This window comes from Macrobrachium nipponense, chromosome 19 (assembly GCF_015104395.2).
Source record: "Macrobrachium nipponense isolate FS-2020 chromosome 19, ASM1510439v2, whole genome shotgun sequence".
Classification (NCBI taxonomy): Eukaryota; Metazoa; Arthropoda; class Malacostraca; order Decapoda; family Palaemonidae; genus Macrobrachium; species Macrobrachium nipponense.
In genome coordinates this window covers 54,062,021-54,079,520 of record NC_061088.1, presented here as the reverse complement: position 1 = coordinate 54,079,520, position 17,500 = coordinate 54,062,021, and the positions used below count along the sequence as shown (strand labels likewise).

The 17,500-nt window shown below is 39.4% G+C and overlaps 1 long non-coding RNA gene across 3 annotated transcripts in view; it reads right to left on the bottom strand.

The window, feature by feature from the left end:
* The window catches only part of LOC135217055 (uncharacterized), a 146,095-nt gene that overhangs the window by 87,657 nt on the left and 40,938 nt on the right, over positions 1 to 17,500 (bottom strand). Inside the window, exon 3 of one of the 3 annotated variants that reach the window (XR_010315028.1) lies at positions 117 to 1,227. The exons of the other annotated variants lie outside the window; for them this stretch is intronic. This is a non-coding gene — a long non-coding RNA (uncharacterized LOC135217055). Of the gene's footprint in view, positions 1 to 116; positions 1,228 to 17,500 lie in introns of those variants that run through there. 3 annotated transcript variants of the gene reach the window in all.

Genomic DNA, 17,500 nt, shown 5'->3' with positions numbered 1-17,500 from the left:
TGGGACAAGATTCCCGAGATCAGAAAGAGCAAGCAGAGGTAGATTAATAGTGCCCAAAACTATACCAGGAAAAATAAGGAAAGCACACAGAACATTAATCCACTACGCACCAGCATCGATAATGCAGCGTCTATTCAATGCGTTGCCAGCTCATCTGAGGAATATATCAGGAGTGAGCGTAGATGTGTTTAAGAATAAGCTCGACAAATATCTAAACTGCATCCCAGACCATCCAAGATTGGAAGATGCAAAATATACCGGAAGATGTACTAGCAACTCTCTGGTAGACATTAGAGGCGCCTCACACTGAGGGACCTGGGGCAACCCGAACGAACTGTAAGGTCTGTAAGGTAAGGTAAGGAGAGCAATCTTTGCTTACAGTGTTCCACCTTTAATGCTTAGTCCTAAGAGTTCTATCATTATTTTATGCACCATATTTACTCATTAGATTTAGCATTCTACTTGTAACTCACTGACATATCTGTCCTTGATATTGTACATAACAGTCAGCAGTGATACAGTGACCTGGAGCCAGTGAGAGCTCCGGTAATTTTATTATTCTTCTGATCTGATAACCTTAGTGAACTGTATTTCTAAGTGAACATAATACATTTACCTTCAATCCTCTTTTGGAAGTAATTTCGTCACTTGCCGTTTCCAAATGAATTTTAAAGTAGTCAGATTCTCCAGATTATCCAAAATAAAATCTTACACATAGGCCTTCGCTGTGAGAGTGGTGACCTTGCCAGGATCTTAGAACTCTGGTGCAAACAGCAAGATTAATTTGCAATTGAAAACATAACATTTGATCACTCAGTTGATAAACAGATCAGTTTAGACTGGCTAAATCTGAGTTCTTACTTTATACACATATATTTTATGGCAAAACCAGTATTGACATCTGTTGATTACAGCACACAACAGTAAGATTATTTTGTGTGTTCCATTCTAATGAAGTGTTATTATGGGTGTTTACTTTCATTCAAGTGCAATGACAAGTGTTTAAAACGGCCACGCATCACTGAGATAGCTCATCAGCACCTGTAGTCTTGTGAGCGAGTTGCCATTTACCACTAACACTATAACTTTATCTAGTACAATCATTGTGTTATCTATGAGACGGTAATAATATCCACTTAATGGGAAAGTACTTATTTCCTTGATGAACTGCTATTCTGGCAATCCCTGACATGGCAGCTTGTCTCGACTGCTCACACACTCACTCTGCTGCAATAGTAAAGTCGTGAATTTTAAAGTCATTTATTTTATCTAAACATGTCTTACAATTCTATTGTTTGACATTGATTTTGTATATGTAATATTGTCACTATCAATTTGCTAAGAATTAATGTACATAACATTCTAAATTAAAGTAAGAGTGAATGTCACTGTTATTTGTACGGCAACGAGAGTTAGCATAACGTAGTTTCTGAAGTCTTGCCTATAATGCATAGCCAAGCGTCAGGCCTAGATTTCATTTACCCTATTGTTTTACATAACCTTCTTTCGTCTACTCACTTTGACTGATGGTAACCTTGACCATTCATTTAAGCCCTAGTGAAGATTAATCACTTTTCCTTTCAATTAGCTCACTGGTAGAAAAATCGCAAGGACGCTTGTATTTGTTCTATATTTTATATACAACGGGAAATTCAGTTAACATATTCCTGAAATAGCAAGTCTAGATTCCTATTCCTTTTCATGAAAACAGTTTACTTATTTTTATTTTAAAATTGTGCTTATACTGATCTGTACACCTACAAACAACTGTTTTACTGGAACCCTAACATGGTTGATGAAAGCAAAGACCTATTTAAAGTAACAGCCAAGACTCTTTTGACAGTTGAAGATTCTTGCTGGAATTTCGAACACACATTGTGTGTGTTTTGTATTGCAACACATTCTCTTTCAGAGTCGTGAGAGACTATACTACCTGCATAGTGACACTTGTGTGTTGTCATAAGTCTAATGCTTATGTCTGTTAGCAACACATTATTATAATTAGTGTTTGGAAAGCATTGTGCTAGTGGAAAGCCTGTGTTGCATATGCACCTGTGTGCCTTTTGAAAGCCTTGTGTTGCATATGCACCTGTGTGCCTTTTGAAAGCCTATGTTGCTTAGTTTACTGGTGAGAGTGCCAATGGAAAGCCTGTGTTACTTACACACCAGTATGTGCTTGTTTTAAGCCTGTGTTAGTTATGGTGAGAGTGCCAGTTCAGAAACCTGCATTCCTTAAGCAATCTGAGAGTGCCACCTGAAGCTTTGCTGAACCTACGTATATCCTGAGAGACCTACTTGCTGAGTGCATGTGAACACTGTTAAGTTCATTCCTGTTGGCACATATTTAGTGTGCCACCTGCTTACACACTACTGGGAGCGCTACAGTATTCTGGGAACACACTGCATCTTGCGAGACAAACCCTGGCACACCTTTTGGTGCCACCATGTGCTCATCCGAGCAAATCAAACCTCCGAAGTATGCTGTTTGCCTGACTTCTGATGTGACCTATAGAGTGCCAGTGCATGACTCGTACAGAATTACATACTCTGGGAGTACCAAACTTTGGGGGCAAACCCCTGTCTGTCTGTTTGGCAGTCAAGAACAAAGCTTCATCATGCTTATGAGTGTCACCCTCATTGACACTCTCCACTACATTCTCTGAAACAGCATGCCTATGAGTGTCACCTTCGTTGGCTTACCTTCACTGTACATTCTTCTGAACCACCCTACGCACTGCCAAGTGCCACTGCAGCATTTGTTAAGTTTACATCTTATGAGACATCCAGGCACCAGAGGGGGCCTCCAAGCCTTGTTGAGTGCCAGAAAGTGCCTCAAACAATCTCAGTGGACTGAGAATATCACACTATAGGTGCTAGTTACATGTCTGAGGACAATTTAAGCAAAGCTTGACTGAACTTCCATTGCCACCTATTGGCATTTATTTTACGCTAGCTACAAGTGCCACAGCCGTTGGCACTCTGCCATCATGCTCTCCAGAACAGCTTATATATAAGTGCCACTTTCATTGCCACTCCTCCTTCTACGTCCTTTGGGGACTACTCGTCCATGCCCATTGAGTGCCATCTGCATTCTTTGGAACATCCTTACACCTATTGAGTGCCAATGAATGCCTCACACAGGACTTCGTACTTGAGGTGTACCACACTTAGGTGCCATCTTAACTATCTGTTGACAGACCAGGACAGCGCTTACCACTACTACAAGTGTCACCATCACTGACACTCCCCATACTCATACTAGCCAACACACTTTATTGCCAATCTTTTGCAATTACACTTCTCAGTTCCCCATTTGACAGTTTACCATTATCATGCCATCACATGTCGAAGACCTTTGGTATTTCCAGGACCTTGGAAAGCAGAGAAACCTCTGAGAAGAAAGCCTCTACTCATGGGTCGACGCCCAGGTGGTGAGGGCTCAACAAGAGCAACAAGAACTGGAAGAACAAGAAAGAGGGGAACATGAAGCCCAGAGAGTTTATGAATTAGCAATAGTTCGACTTAGGGTCAAGTAACCTAATCCTGCTGTGGCACCCTCTGTAATGCAAGGAATAAATAGCTTGGTCCAGCCCTAGTTGGACTGTATAGAGAGTATTTGAACTCTACCAGCCCACTTTTACTACAATAAAACACATCCTAAGAAAAGGGCACATTGCCCTTCACTCCCTGTCTGCTGAGAAACAAGGAAACCTCACACTTGTATAGGAAGCCATCACCCAAGCTTATGAGATTATGCTGGAAAAATGGAGACAGAACTGGCGCAGCCTACCAAAAGATACAGGGCAGACTTGGACAGATTGGATTTACCATAAAGATAGGAACTTCAACAGATGGATGGAGTCCCTCACGACTAAGGACTACGCTACTGTCATGCTTGTATATACTTTCATGAACAGCGCCCAGAATCTGCAGCACACCCAAGAAATGGAACCGTTCCAAAATCATTCATATACCACATATGTAAAAGGGCTTGCCACACAACTGACATATGCCCCAGCAAACTCCAAAATAACCATATGGCTCCTGCTGCCAAAAGCACACCCACTGCTTCTGGCACCTAGGCTTGGGATTAAAGTGAGATTACTGTCGGGCAATCTGCAGAGATTGCAAACAAGAAGGGCACGTGTCCACTCAATATGTGCATTGTATGAGGTATGGCACCCAGGACACAGTTAAAACCTTTATGCCTGCAACTGCACAAACTTCTCTCTGCCCTTCTGCAGAAGGTCCTATCTACATGACACTTCCTAACCACCACTCCCAAGAACACCAGGTTCAAACTTTTGATGATATGGGCCCGCAGATATCAATTATATGAGAGGACAGACTTCCTCATGGGGTTAAGGTTAACCCCCATAAACTCATAACCACTGAAAGGATAAGTGGCACAAAGTTTATTCTTCCCACAGTTAGTTTGAGGATGATGAGGCCTTGTATATCTCAAATCTACAAGTTGGATGTTGCCAAACCTCTCCCAGGAGGTTACGACCTCCTGCTGGGACAGAATTCCCTGACCCCAATTAACTCCAGAAATTGTAGTAGGAAATCTAGCCATTGAACGCCTCCATCAACTGTAGAAAAAATTTGGAGATATACTCCAGCCTCATTGCCGGTGTCACTTTAACGGGGCTAGACAGTGTCAGACGCCCGCTTTTACAATCAATGAGCCTGTGCCAAGACTCATACCAGCAACTGGCCCTGCCTTAGTGCCAGTGATTAAAAGTTCTCCAGATCACAATTGTACCTCTAACTTACTACCAGTGCCACTTGAGTGCACTGGGCAGTGCCAAGCTTCATCCTGTTTGGACATCAGGACAATTCCCAAAGCACTCCCTGTAACAGGCCCTGCCTCAGTGCCAGTACCAGATCCCATGCTGAATCTCCCTCCCGGAGATGCCAAATGTGATGCAATTTCATTATCAGTGCCACTTGTATGCCCTAGGCAGTGCCACACTCCATTAAGTCTGGATGACAAGACAAACTACAAGCCTGGTCATCAAGATCCTAATCCCACCTGTGAGCACCACGCCCTCAACACCCCCTTCCTCGCCATCTGAGCTTTCAGAAGCAGAGGCCCTGATGGGCCTCTCTTCCCTAAAGGATTTGCGACAGCAGTTCGCAGATCTAGGTTGTCCTAGTAGCCAGAGAAGGTGGCACTACTGCACCTTCTATGGCACCATCCACTCACCAAACCAGGAGAGGTCCAAGGGAAAGAGGTAAGCAGCATAGGATGACAAGGTACCTTGCGAGAGCCACAGAGTTCTTACGGCACTGATGCCAATCTGTCAGTGGCCCCACTTTATCTGAGAGACTTGGCACTGTAATCAAGAGTCAGATGTCGTCACTTCCTTTCCTTAACTATTTGTAAAATTAAAATAATTTCCTTTCTTGTAGCTCGGCATCATATATCTTGTTCTGTTTCTACAGTAATAATCATGTTAGGATTCAGTAGGAGTTTACTTGTACATTGTGTCACATTAACTGTTCTGCTTGACTGACATGCAGAGTGCCAGGTGCCAGATGCCCTGGCACTGCCAATGATAATACTAAGAGTCCTGTTTGGCCTCAGATGATTGAAGCTACCTGTTCACTCAAGTTTTCACATTTACCAGTAACTGATGCCTATTGCAGAGATGAAGTTCAAGTCACTCCCTATGTTTCCCACTTAGTTAGATTATAATTGGAAAATAAAAAATATCCGAGGGACCAAGAATAAGATAGCAGCTGTGGTATTGCACCATTAATGTTTCAAAAGCTATTTCCAATTTTCTTTTCCAAGTACTTACTCATTATCAAGAGTTGGAGATTCAATGACTCCTTTAGTGATAAGACAAGTGGGATGATAGGTGGAAGACTGCTAGGTGAAAGTATTAACCATGGTAAACAAAAATTTTGTAAAGGATTTGTATGTTAAAACTGAGTTACATAAAGTAATAGATGCATGCAGGTCAAATAAAACTGAGTTTGATTTGAATTTTGCAATATAAGCACAAGTTGTCAAAATTTAATATTAACTTTGCTGCAGACATGATTTAGGTTTATGTGCTATATTGGGTGAGAGAGAGAGAATTGTGTTTGTCACTTGAAAAAAGTTTGTAGATGTTCACAACTGTTTAGGCCATGTAACATCGTCATTGAATGGTGATGTGAGACAAGCATCCTTCTGACACTCATTTTTTCACTTTTTTCTCTTTTGAAACATGAGGGAAATGAAGGGAAACATGGCAGGGATAGAGGAACTGATTTTGGGAATCATAAGAGTACAAGCAACAAGCGCTGTTGTGACTTGTCTGTCCCCTTTTTGCCTTAACGATATCTTGAGTACAAACATATGACCGTGTCACCAGCCATGTGTGAAAATGTCATTTTGATGTCCTGTTATTTTTTACTATTAACTGTGAAACACCCATCGTAGCTCCCAAATCCAATTAGAACACCGGTCCTAAGCCGATAACGTTATACTTGCCACTTTGAGAAAGTTTAAAGACTTTTGGGACAATGTCCCCTCAAAACCATTGTTCCAATTCCCAGCCCAATCTTACAAAAGTCACATACCTTTGTTTTCTCATTGCCTTGCACTTGCACCACCCACAAACCGAAAACTTTTCTACCCTAATTAGCACCTCTTTGTACTCTCTCTTCCACACCCTTCTCTGCCAAAGGACCGAGAAATGTTGCCCCAGTTCTGACAGATGTCAGACAACACGACTTTCGGTGACACCTGAACTGGGTACATATACATGGGCCAGAGTGCCCTATCAAATTGCATTTCACCTTAGCCATACAAAGTCACACCACCATAGCCCTTCAATGCGGCATCGCGCCTTAGTCTTATGATGCGGCAACCTGCTCCAGCATAGCACTGTCTTGGTGAAAATCTTAATGGCTAGTTTACACCTCTAACTGTACCATCTGGAACCAGGACTCTGCCTCGACATCCTACCTTGACACCCACCTTGAAGCTGTCACCTTGTAGTACCCGAGTGCTGAGAACTGCAAGGTACAAAGGCCTTCCTCCGAGGCCCTGACTCAACTCTACACAAGTCTCATCGACGGACTAGGTAATTGAATTGGTAGTTGATTGCCGGCCTTCACCTACTATTCCTTGCACACATTCCTTGTTCCACTTGCTCTCCTTTTCTCATAATCGTATTATCATGTCTCCTTCAGAGACCCTAGTGATTTTGACTGTGCATTAGTGATACTTTGAATTCATTTGTGAGAATGTTCTTACAATCTTTGTTGGTCATGCTTACAGTAATCGAGTAACGTGGCATTCTTTCAATAATTGCGATATATGTTGTTTGTGCATTTTTTCACTTAGAGTTAATCAGTTATGTAAGGTCCCCAGTTTTATTCCATGTGTTACAATGTTACCTGCTTTGCAGATGCATGTAGACATCCTCGTTGTGTGTTGTCTTCTGTAGTTCAACAGTTCCACTCAACATTTACTGCCAGTGCCAATCTTTGAGACAAGATTCCCAAGATCTCAGTGGGAGCAATCTTTGCTTACAGTGCTCCACCTTATGTGTTTAGTCTTAAAGAGTTCTAGCATTGTTTTATGCACCATATTTACTCACTAGATTTAGCGTCTAATTGCAACCCACTAGCACATTTGTCCTTCATATTGTACATAATAGCCGGTAGTGATTCAGTGCTACAGAGCCGGTGAGAGCTCCTGTAATTTTATTCTTTTTCTCATCTGATAACCTTAGCGAATTATACTTTTAAGTGGGCAAAACACATTTAGCTTCAATACTCTTTTGAAAATAATTTTTGAAGATTTACCATAGTTATATACTTTTGTTTTCCCTTCGCATGAGGTAGGTCACCCATAGTTAGCTATTCATTTCCATTGGAATTTTAAAATAAAGCCAGTTCCTCTAGATTTTCCAAAATAAACTATTTCGTCACTGCCCTCCCTGTGACAAAATATATATATATATATATTATATATATATATATATATATATATATATATATATATATATATATATATATATATATATATATATATATATATAACCACAGGTTTAAGGTAAGATTTGGTGTAGGTTCTGACAGGCTTTGACTATTTCTTAGCCACTGATGAAGCATTATCATATATGTAAACAAAGTACTCGAATTTATCACTAATGAATTTGATCGCCCCTCCCATTTAACAACGTCAGGTGTGAATTGTTAGTCTCCGTCGGTTTGTGTTTTTGTCTGTACTATTCCAAAGCATTATACATTGTGATTTCTACCAATAAGTATCAGCCGTCCTTCAGTGGATTAGAAATAAAGTTGAAATCGGTCAGCTACACCAAGTCGCCTATCTTTTTTAAATCTGGTGATGTGTGATACACAAAACACGTGTAAATGTTATCATAATCATAGATACATGCATACATGTATGTGTATGTATATTTGCATATGTGTATATATAATACATATATCCATACATATATATACATATATATATACGTGTATAATATATATATATATATATATATATATATATAAATATAAAGTTATAACTGTTTTTTGTCTAAGGTTATATGTTAAATCATTACTGCATTACTTGACTTTGACTTGAGTGAACTTAACATAATTGAGTCTTCTTGTCCTACATTATCAGGGGATCACTTTGAATGAATTTCCTTCCCTATTGAGGCCGGTTCTTGCTGCCTCTTGCATCTCGTAAGAACTGCAAGACTTTCCTGTAGTCTTTCGTTCCTGTAGTCTTTCGTTCCTGTAGTCTTTCGTCATCTGGAGGTTCTTGAAGTCGCAAAGCACCATTTCATTCTTCGCCTGCAGATTTCACAGCTCATATTCCAAAAGAAGACTCTTCTCTTTCATGCACCTAGCCAGCCGCGCCACCTCTTCCAGGCGGTGGTCTTTCTCTTGCGGTTAATTACCCTGCAGACTGAAGTTCATTTCTTTCTGCTGTACCTGACATTGGAGGGAGCAATTTCCTCTCGAAAGCTTTCCAACTTGTTCCTGCAGTTCTATTACGTTCAACTGGAGTTTTTTCCTCCCAGTTTTATAGTGGCTGAGTTCACTTCTTAGTCCTCGGATTCGTTCAGTCATCATAATCTCATCTTCCATCATATTTCGAGGATTTTCATGAGCTACCATCTCCTGCATCAGTTGCTTTTCGTTCCCGAGCAAAAGGATCTTGTCCTTCAAGAATTGCTGCTCCATCTTCTGCTTGTTAAATCGTCCTGTGTACGGCTGCATCTCCTGCTTTTTCTTTTTCCTTTCAGATCATGAACTCTTTTGGTTAAGTTGGCCTTCAGCAGCCTTAGATTCGTCCACTCTTCTCTTCCGAGACGAACTTCTCTCTGCATTGCTTGAAATTTTCCATTACAACGATCATCATCGACTTTCTACTTCATAATGTTGTCTAGTATGTTTTCCGTTATAGCGCCAGCCACTTCAAATACAGCAACCAGAACCAATTTTTTTATTCCAAAGGCAGTTTCCAGACCTGGATCCATTTGGCAGATTCCGCTGAGGTTCCACTACACAAAAAGCACACCAAACACTGCTGCTAGGCCGAGGAAAGGCAAAAGTTGATCCATTTCGGAGTCTGTACCGACAGAACACATTCTCCAGCTTATATTCAACTTCCTCTCACATTTTTCTTTCTATGTTTCTCAGAATTTCACAGTTTCTCAAGAAAAAATCTAAAATTTTTCCAATCTATGTATCACCAAATCCATGAAAATGTCAAACAATCGTAGAGAACCGTCGTTGTGGCTTTCACATCTTTAGGCCGCGAGTACACGAGCTACTTTGTGGCGCCACACTGAAGCTTGATAAGCCACCGAACACCATATGCATGAGGAATATATATATATGTGTGTATATATATATATATATAATATATATATATATATATATATATATATATATATATATATATGTATGTATGTATATATATGTGTGTGTATATATATATATATATATATATATATATATATATATCATGGTGTTTATATGGCCTTTATAATAAAAAGATATACCTGCAAATGCAAATTCTGTCCTCATAATCCATACTGAAACTGAAGCCCGAGTGGCGTCACACTGGCATGTATATCCAAACACACGGGCGACTCTGTGGCGTGGCCAAGTCAAGCCACAGTGGCTTAAACAAGCTTCAGTGTGGCGCCACTCTGTGATGACCACAAAGTGGCTCGTAAACTCGCGGCCTAAAGATGTGAAAGCCACAACGACGCTTCTCTACGGTTGTCTGGCCTTTTTATGGATTTGGTGATAAATAGATTGAAAAAAAATTTAATTTTTTCTCAAGAAACTTTATGAAAAACAAAGAAAGAAAAATGTGAGAGGAAGTTGAATATAAGCTGGAGAATGTGTTCTGTCGGTACAGACTCCGAAATGGATCTACTACTTTTACCATTTGGTCGGCCTAGCAGCAGTGTTTGATGTGCTTTTGTCAGTGGAACCTCAGCGGAATCTGTTAAATGGACCCATATATTATATAGGTGTGTTATATATATATATATATATATATATATATATATATATATATATATATATATATATATTATATATATATATATATATATATATATATATATATATATATCTCAAGGTGTTCATATGGACTTTATAATGCAGTGATACAACTGCTTTGTTTTTTCATGGACAATCCATCTCCTTGAAGCCAATAATGTAAAACATCTGCCCCATGCCTTGGCTTTTGCAATTTTATTGCTGTAGTCATTGCAACATTCGTCTCATATCGATGGTGCATCTTCGATTCCAATAATGAATCGATCTGTATCGATTGTAACAGTGGTGTAATAAAAACAAGTAGCAAAATTAATGACGTGTTCTCACTTTAACTAATGGTGTGCGACTCAGTGTCGGGCTATCGTTATCCACGGTGGTTCGTTTACGCTGGTCAGTGGCGACACACAGTGGCGGGAATCAGCTACAGCTTACCACATTCGCTTGCCACAGACGCCCGCGTGCTCGACATAGGATATAAACAATGGAAACCCACGGGAAACCACACCCCCGCCACTCTGTGTGGCGCCACAGAGTGGCCCGTGTACTCGCGGCCTTAAACATAACTCTCAATCCCGACCCTATCTTTGTCACTTCCATATCATCAGAATAGGGATGCTCTGTGAACAAACGCCCTTGCTGGTATAAAGCTAGTTCATTTTCAAGCATGTAGACACCACATACCTGCCTCAGTCCCATTATTATACCAAACGTTTTAATAATACTCTCTCTCTCTCTAAATAATAACAAGGAAATATATATATATATATATATATATATATATATATATATATATATATATATATATATATATAATATATATACAGGACATATTATTTCACTCGAAGAAATCGATTGCTTCTGATTGAGGACCTGACAATGAAACAGATGATCCTGATGTGGTAGAAAGTGAGGATGATGACGCGAATGAAGACGATGACATCCCTACACAGACTTGTGTTGAGTTGCTTTGCCATACCCATTGACTGAAGATGAATAAAATAATAACAATCCCAAATAGATAATAGAATCTTATGAATATTTCTATTTTATGATCGCTGAGAAGAAACCTTTGACTAAAAGATCGACTGGGTATCACCAGTGGACAGATTTAAGCTCCATGGATAAACAAGCTTTCGTTGCAGGTGAAAAGGGATACTTCACAAAATTACCACTGAATTCATTTGCGTAAAAAGAGCTTCATATTCTATACGTAGGTTTCAGAGTAGTAACTGCAAGGGAGAGATGACAGACTGATGGTTAGTATCAATAATAAATATTCTATATTGTTTAGAACATATTTTGAAGAATTGCAGTTACACGAGAAAGGATGGTGAGTATCACCAATAAATATATCTATATTATTTTGTACATATTTTGGAGTACAGATTTAACATAGAATGTACACAAAGAGTGCAGCAAATATGGAATATGAATGCATCATACACTGATAGTCTACTAAAAGGATTACACGTACCACTAACAGAGATTCTCGGTATCCAACGAATTGTCAATCCATTTTTTACTTTTTTCAATTTTTCATAATTTCTTTATAAACTTGATGTGTTTGGTGAAAGCTAAATAAAAAGTTCAATCCTGAAAATACAGGGCTTAAAGATACTGTAATTTCTTTTTATTAAACTAGGAGCCTTTTCAAACGTGCACTAAGCTTGAAATGTGTCAAAATAAATTCTGCTACGAAAGGGTTAGCCTCTCCGTGAGAAAACCATCTCCCAGGTACTCAGATATCCAAATGCATAATGCAAGGGTTAATTACCAAGCGGTCACAAATACCTTCAAGAGAAACCTTGTGGCTATACCTGAGAAGCTGAAGGAAGAATGTGATCTAAGGATTGTCGAAGAGGATAAAGAATTATGCCACCACCAAGAAGTACTACGAGGAGGAAACTTTAGAAGCTGGCAAAACTCAGAGGCAACCTACAAATGGTTCACCAGGAGGAAAGGCTCATCAATTTAGCTGGGATCACCCTTACCAGAGATAAAAAAAAAACTATGAGCTCTCAGACTCAACTGCCACATCCTATCCAAGACTACCCAGTGTCATAAAAGACTGAGCTCGAGAGGTTGTTTCAACGACAGGTCCCTCTAACAGGAAGCTACCCTCAGTGAGTCCACAAAAAATGAGAGACCAAAAGTGAAGGAGCGTTTTCCACCAACAATATGCATCACTGCCAAGGAGCACCACTTGCACCGTGACTTCGTCATCTGGAGGGCAGACAAGAGTTCAAATTATGCTCTCCTGAAAAAGGATCACTATTTAGCCATGGCAGATAAATTTAAGAGGCTTACTAGGAGTGCAATTAGAGGACATATAGAGAAAGGTCAACATTTTATCAAGTTGGTTAACACTCATTAAGATGCATGCATCAACTTCCTAAGATAATTGTGGACTTCGACTCATGCTCTTTAAGGCACAGTAAAGACCCACAAGAGGAGCAACAAACGTCATCCTTTATTAGCCAGGTCCCCATTCCCATCTACACCTAACAAGGAAGTTAGCACACACTGAACTCATCCATTAAAATGGTAACGATGATATCAGAGCTTCCTTCAATGTAAAGTCCCTCGTCACAGACATGCCAGTTTACAAAACCATCGATTGCATCATCATAAGGTGGACAAGGACGGTTCCTTATCTCCTTTAAACATCCAAAGAGAGATCCTGAAGGCTCTTATTGGCATCTGTAGCAATGAAACCCTTCAGATACCTTATGGGGAACAGTGCATCAAATAATGAATGCTGTCACAATGGGCCCCAGCAGATGAGCTCTTTGTGAAATGATTAGTGAATTGCATAAAAGAAGTCATCAGGGAAATGAAAATCCCCATCACAAAATGCCAATATGTCAGTGACACCTTTGTGAATATCAGCAGCAAAGATCCCTCACGTCTGAAGAACGCATTCAAAGTTTAGTACAGCCTCCATTCCTTGATATCTTTCTTAGTCTGTAACATTGACATCAACACTACAGTGTATGTTTAGGCTACTGACTCAGGGTAATGCCTCAACATTGCCAATGAATGCCACACCCACTAAATGGCCTAGCAATTTATGGATTACGGCTTCCTCGACTGCAGGGTTGAAAGGTTCCTTAGAATCAAAACCAACCATTGGTACAACAACCAGATAATGAGAGGATATTTGACAATGGCCTACAGAGAAGAAGGGAGAATCCTAAAAGAAATTATAAATGGCAATGCCAACCTAGATGGCTCTACAATGGACATAAAAACCATCATACATTACTTGTTAAAAATGTTAGTCCTCTCAAACCAAGCTCCAGAGATTCAATTTATCAAAGCATGTAATGCAAGCTTCATAAAATATATGTTGGGATGACCCAACCACATCTGTAGAGAAGTCTAATGTACCCTTTTTTTTCCAGTTAATGAGACAATCGGAATGCATACAAAGCACAGCTAGTTCACCTAGATAAGAAGATATATCTAGCACTCCCCTTTAGACAGTTTGATCCTCGCGTATCATATCCATACGAACCTGCTAATATATATATATATATATATATATATATATATATATATATATATATATATATATATATATATATATATATACATATATATACACACACACACATATATATATATATATATATATATATATATATATATACACACACTTTTGACAGCTATTATATGTGTGTGCCTGTGTGTATGTGTATGTGCATGGACGCGCATTTATCGAAAAGACGTGCCACAGTGCAGTGCATATGTCCATTCTTGCAACATACATGTGTGTGATGCATTGTATATTACCACTTATTACAGGCTATTTTCGGTCAGATTGCATTCACATTATGACGCAAGTCCTTTAATTCTTTTTTTTTTTCATCTAAATGGCTGTTTTCATGAAATAATGGCTTTCATTAGCAACTAATCCTTTTTTTTTTTTACTTAATGTTTAGACACTTTTGTTCCTTACTTTGATTCGTGCAAATTTAGTTTCTTCTAACTTGGGTCCAATAAGTTCATGAATACAATGCAAATAAAATTAGCACGCAGTTAAACACTCTCTCTCTCTCTCGGCAAGGAAATGATGTAAAACACCCAGTCTTCTCTTGGCCTTATTTTCCTAAGCGTGAACCTGTTACTGTTAGTAGCGAGTGTTTTCGCTCTATTAATTCTATCGTCAAATCTTTCGAGGAAGAAATATACTTGTATGTTGAACGGTGCTATTTTAAGCACATCGCTTCCAGATTACTTGCTGGAGTCCGCTATGAAGGGATAAGTCAAGGCGACCTTAACCCCTATTGTAAACTTGCAACTAATCATAGTTAACAGTTAAGAATAAAGAGTATATATTACGTCAGGTCTACTGAATATGGATACAGTTCCGGAACTTGGTTTGATTCCTTCAAGCAAGTGAAGACGGAAATTCCAGGAAACAATAACATATCGATTTTCAATGCCAAACGTTCAGGTAACACTTGTGGGACGGTCTTGGGGATTCCATACGAAACTGGTTCGAACAAGTCATTGAATCTAAGAAAATAAAGCAAACATTCATTAAAGGATAAACAGCACTGCATCGTCTTCAAGATGCTGCCACTATTAGCTTCATTTGCTGTTGTCTTCCGGTAAGTTGGGTTTCAAGACGGAGTTTCGCAACCGTACGTGACAGAAATACTGAAGGAAATATTTTCTCTTCATATGGACCATTGTTGAATTATTCTCAGGTGCCAACAGGGTCTCTAGACACGAAAATCTTGATTTCTCCGTTTCAGTTTGCACAGATGCGCGCCCGTGCACTCACACACCTACACACTACGCATACATGCACTCGTATACACAAATATGTATATATGTACGTATATATAACAACTGGGAAACGAGGGAAAACACAGTGCATTTTCATGGTTTCTTGTGCCGACGCTTCACAGCACTTCTCGGTTGCATTTTCAAGGATGAAAACATGTGAACGCCATATTACTCCTTATAACTTGCGAATATTTTGACAAAAAATATGTAATTATACTATATTATATTATATTAAATTATATCAATATCCCTGGTAAAAGCAAAATAGAATAAAATAGTGAAATTGCAAAAATCACAATAGAATACTAATATACAAAAAAAAATTTAAAAATTTTTAAAAGCATAAAAAAGACGTAAAATAACTTTGACATCACTGATTACATCAATATGATTTAAAGTAAGACAAAACAAAAATATTAGAAACCAGCAAAAATAAAACAGAGTAAAGATCACGACAAAATTAATAAAGCTAAAAGGAGAAAGATGAAAACATAAAAAAAAAAAAAAACACTACAGAGTAAAACACCCACCCAGCGGGCTGCTTCAAAGAGTAACTAAAAACCGGGGAGGAGCTTCAGAGGCAGAGAAACGAAAGACGAAGTGCGACGGCCATTACATGTACAGTTGGACGGAGCAATTCTGCGAGTTACACGTTACAATAAATCATGAAAATGCACTGCGTTTTTTTTTTTTACTCGTTACCCAGTGGATGTGTTTTGGCGTTGGCTTCTTTAATAATTGGTGTGTGAGGGAACACACATACACCCACATTATATATATATTATATATATATATCATATATATAATATCATATCTATATATATAATTTAAATATATTACGTATATATATACTCATAATACGAAATTACTTGGGGGATCTTCGTTAAACAATGGGATACTCTGAAGATGCAGGAAACTTACCGGGACAACGCCCGATTATAATCAACCTCTGGCCTTGAGATCAGCAAAAAAATATTAAATTAAATACGGCTGAAGCCCTACTTCAGAAAGAGAATGATTAGATCAACTCTGGGGTTTAAACTTAACTAATCACATTTACAAAGGAACTAATATAAAAACTGGTTAGCGTAACTGGGACAAAATTCAATAGCCCCTCACTACCCGATGGAGAAGCAATGTAGTATATTCTTCAAGGAAAAACACATTAAAAGCCAGCTTCAAAGGGCGCTGTAAGGTAGTGGGGGAAGTCACTATTGCACACTGATGCACAGAAACCACTGGTGACTAACTCCTAATCTGTAAATCGAAACAATTATGATGACTTCTCTGGAATGAGGCGTCTGATTAAGAAATCGAGAGGTTGCACAGAGGGTGCCTGGAAATGAAATCAATTTCTGGTAATTCACAATTGAACAACTTATGTACAATTCACTTAAATGCCTTCCAAATTGGAACAGCACATATACAAAGGGCAATATAGGTCTCACTGTAGGAATATCGCACAATGAAAGGAAACAGAAAAACAGCAATAGGCTAACAGAGATGTGACTGCCTAACATCCTTAAGACTTGGCACTTTACAGGGTCAGTTCCTCGTACTTCAGGGGGGCCAGCAATGGAGATGGGGGAGGGTGAGCGGAAACACTTCAAAATAAAACTGGGCCCACAACCAAGTGCTTAAGGTGGGGCAGCTCAAGAGAGCAAAGGGGGAGGGCAGGTGTCCTGGACGGGCGTCCGATGAATTCTGAGACTGAGTCGAGTCTGCCGATCCGAAGCCTTTAAAACCTCAGGGATTATCAGGATTTTGCGGCCAGATGGCATTAGTGGGCATCTCGGCCGGGCATGCCAACCTTGTGGTGTACGATTCAAGATGGTGGCGCCCACGTGATCGATCCTGAGTCGCCCTTCCAGCTCACTTTGCTTCGGGCAAGGATTAGCATTTCTCCCAGGTCCAAGCCTTGGATTAAGGTCTGCCGGCAGGTCATTCGAACAAGGAAAAAGATTAAAGTAGTTTTCCCAGAGAAAGAGAGAGTTGATGGTGAGCTGATGGTAAGGACAAATGATACCCGCCACATAATTAAAATGAGAAGACTGAATTTTCCCTTACATTAAAATTTCTTAAGGCTGGAGAGTTTGCTTGCGGAAAGCATGTACCCTTATCAATATATACGTGAGTATGTATGTGTATGTATGTATGTATG